The sequence below is a fragment of the Octopus bimaculoides genome, chromosome 28, assembly GCF_001194135.2.
Source record: "Octopus bimaculoides isolate UCB-OBI-ISO-001 chromosome 28, ASM119413v2, whole genome shotgun sequence".
NCBI lineage: Eukaryota > Metazoa > Mollusca > Cephalopoda > Octopoda > Octopodidae > Octopus > Octopus bimaculoides.
This window is the reverse complement of record NC_069008.1, coordinates 17,744,054-17,748,112: the sequence shown is the minus strand read 5'-3', so window position 1 is coordinate 17,748,112 and position 4,059 is coordinate 17,744,054.

Sequence of the window (4,059 nt, the reverse complement as noted above, 5' to 3'; positions counted from 1 at the left end):
CCTCCCTCCCTTCCTTCCTTTCCCCCACTTTATTATTTCTTTCTTTCTTTCTTTCTTCGTTTTTATTCTGTCTGTTCATATCTATATATCCTTGTCTATGTCTCTCTCTCTTTCTCTCTCTGTCTGTGTGTCTCTATCCAATCCTATCTATCTATCAATTTATCTATCTGTCTGTCTCCATCTCATCAACATCATCATTTAACCTCCACTGTCCATGCTGGCATGGGTCGGACAGCTTGATCGGGCTGGCACACTGGAAGGCTGCACCAGACTCCAGTCTGATGTGGCATGGTATCCTACGGCTGGATGCCCTCCTTAATAGCAACCACCCCAAGAGTGTAATGGGTGCTTTTTACATGCCATTTGCATGACACTGGGGTGCGTTTACATGCCACTGGCACAGGTGCCAATTTGTGTGACACCAGTGTCTGCCACAACTGCAATTTTGCTTGGTTTGACGTATCTTCTTCTCAAGCCCGACAATGCCAAAGGCCTCATCGGTCGTTGCCTCCGTGAGGCCCAACACTCAAAAGGAACTCAATCAAGCCTCTGTGAGGAAAAGGGATGATATATGTAATATATATGACGAAGTACTGAAGGACAACCTCAGAGCCCTAAACATTTCGGACAAGATGAGAAAGGACCAAGATGCCTGGTGCCTTGCTGGGCCCCAAGATGAGCCATACTCTGCAGCGGAAGTGTCATAGACGCTCCCCTGCAAGAGTCCTGTGCCAGCGCCACAAGAGCCACTCGGCACGCTCTGTAAAATGGTTGGGGTTAAGAAGGGCATCCAGCCATGGGGACCATGTTAGAACAGACTAGATCCTGGTGCCGCTCCCCAACTTGCCAGCAATGGCCAAACCATCCTACCCAGACCAGCATGGACAATGGACATTAAATGACAATGATATATACATTATACACACACACACAGGTGCAAAGACACACACATAGTCCATTCTGCTTATATACACCTATTCTGCTTATATACACCCATTCTGCTACAGCCACACTCAAGACTCAACAATTCTGCTGCTAAAGCTACTGTAGTGATGGTCATGGTTGGTATGTGATGGTGGTGGTGGGTGGTGGTGGGTGGTAACTGTACTAATCAGTACAGTTAGCAGAAGAAGGATTAGTTCCAGAATTAAGATCATCTGATTAACAAGACATTTGAAGTAAGACAGAAGATGATGATGATGATGATGATGATGCCGACTGAAATGAAGTCTTTGAGGAATCTTATCTCCGAACCCCCTATAAATCTCCACCGATCTACCCCCCATCTTTATTTCTCCGTCTGTCTCTCCTTCATTTTCTCTTTCTAAAATAGTGAGTGTGTGTATGTGTGTGTGCGTATATATATATACTCTTTTACTCTTTTACTTGTTTCAGTCTTTTGACTGTGGCCATGCTGGAGCACCGCCTTTTAGTCGAGCAAATCGACCCCAGGACTTATTCTTTAGAAGCCTAGTACTTATTCTATCGGTCTCTTTTGCCGAACCGCTAAGTTACGGGGACATAAATACACCAGCATCGGTTGTCAAGCGATGTTGGGGGGACAAACACACACATACAAACATACACACACACATACATATATATATATATACGACGGGCTTCTTTCAGTTTCCGTCTACCAAATCCACTCACAAGGCTTTGGTCGGCCCGAGGCTATAGTAGAAAACACTTGCCCAAGGTGCCGCGCAGTGGGACTGAACCCGGGACCATGTGGTTGGTAAGCTAGCTACTTACCACACAGCCACTCCTACGCCTATATATACAGATACACACACACACACACACACATATATATATATATATATCAGCACATAAACATAAACATAAACGCAAGCATATCTCACTGTGCACACATATATACATATACACACAGATTGATATATATATATGTGTGTGTGTGTATAAATCTCTACTCTCTCCATCTTCAATGAACGACTTTTCATTCTCTCCCTCTGTATTTATGTATGTGTGTGTCTATATATATATATATGTATGTGTGTGCGTATTTTTACTGAGAGATATTTGTGTGTGTATATATATATATATATTAGTGTGTTTGTGTTTATTTGTGTGTATGTGTAGATATATATATATATATATTTGTGTTTATGTGTGCATATTTATACTTACAGATATTTGTGTGTGTGTGTGTATATATATATATATATATATATATATATATATATATATATATATATATATATATATATATATATATATATATATATATATATATACAGTTATGTGTGTATATATATACATCTATATAGATAACTGAATGTATCTGTTTATATGTACAGGGAGGTAAATGTGTACGTTTGTAAAGATGTGTGTGTGTGTTCAAGTATATATAGGTGTACATGTACATATGTATCTGCGTGTGTGTGTGCATGTGTGTCTTATTATTTGAATTTACAAAAGAAAGGAGAAAAAAAAATCTCTTCTCTCTATAAACTGATTTTATTTGAAGCTGATTCTTTCATGTTTACCTAGTTTAGTTGGGTGTGTATACACACACACACATGTACACACACAAACATAATCACTTGGTTAATGTCTGAAGCATTTTTATGGAGCCAGCAGTATAATGTGTGTGTGTGTGTGTGTGTGTGTGTGTGTGTGTGTGTGTATGCCTATACATACACATATATTGTCTATATTTCTATATGAATGTGTGTGTGTTTTATATGTACACACACACACACACACTCTTGTCTCTTACGTATATGAATGCTTGGGTACACGTATTTCTCTCTCCCTTACCCTAGATATGTGTGTGTATATAGATATATACACACACACTCATTTACACATATATACATACATCTATATATATATATATATACATTCATCTATATGTCTATATATATATATATATATATATATATATATATATATATATATATATATATATATATATATATATATATATATATATACATACATACATCTATTCCATCTTTAAGAAGCACAAGCACTTATACACACACACATACACACATATTAGGTGAAGATGTGGTTGTGTGGTAAGAAGTTTGCTTCCCAACCACATGGTTCTGGGTTCAGTTCCACTGTGTACAACCTTGGGCAAGTGTCTTCTATTATAATTTAACCCAGGGCCAACTACGTAGCTGGGAAACAAACCTCTTACACACACATTCACACACACACACACACACACACACACACACATGCTGGGCTTCTTTCAGTTTCCATCTACAAAATAACCCACTCGGATTGCTTTGTAGCCTTCGTAGAAGACGCTTGCAGAAACATGCCACTCAGTGGGACTGAACCCAAGGCTACAAGATTTGGAAACTATCTCCTTAACCACACAACCACTCCTGCTCCCCAGTTGTTGTTGTTGCTCTATTGTAGCTGATGATTCGCCTCATTGTTTGTTTCCCAACCTAAACAACAAAACACATTATCAGCCATAAACACACCAGTTGTGCTCTGCTCCTCTCCATAACTGGTGACATTTTCTTTCTTCCACCTGCCCCCTTCTCTTTGCCTTACCATCACCCAGCCTTGTTTTGTTGTTCCGGTCGGTCTGTTGCAGGCTGTCAGTGCCATCTACATCGTCATCGTCCACCACGACCATGATGCCCAACACCAACCTGTTCCACCACGTCACGCATCATATCTCCACCACCTCCACTGTCCTCGTCACCCATCATTGTCATCACCACCACCACCGTTATCATCACCACCACTACCACCGTCATCACCACCATCATCACCACCACAACCGTCATCACCGCCACCACCACCACTGCCACCACAGCTACTACCATCATTATCATCACTACCACACCACCACCACTACCACCACCACCATTGTACCATTAACCTTTTCCACTCCCACCACCACCACCACCACCTCCCCTATCATCCTTCTAGTCACCATCCCCGCCAACCTTCATCACTACTGCAACCATCCTCATTGCTCTTGTCATCCCCTGGGTCATCAATACCCCCCCCCATCATCATCATCATCATCATCATCACTGTCTTCAATTATAAATCACCACCACC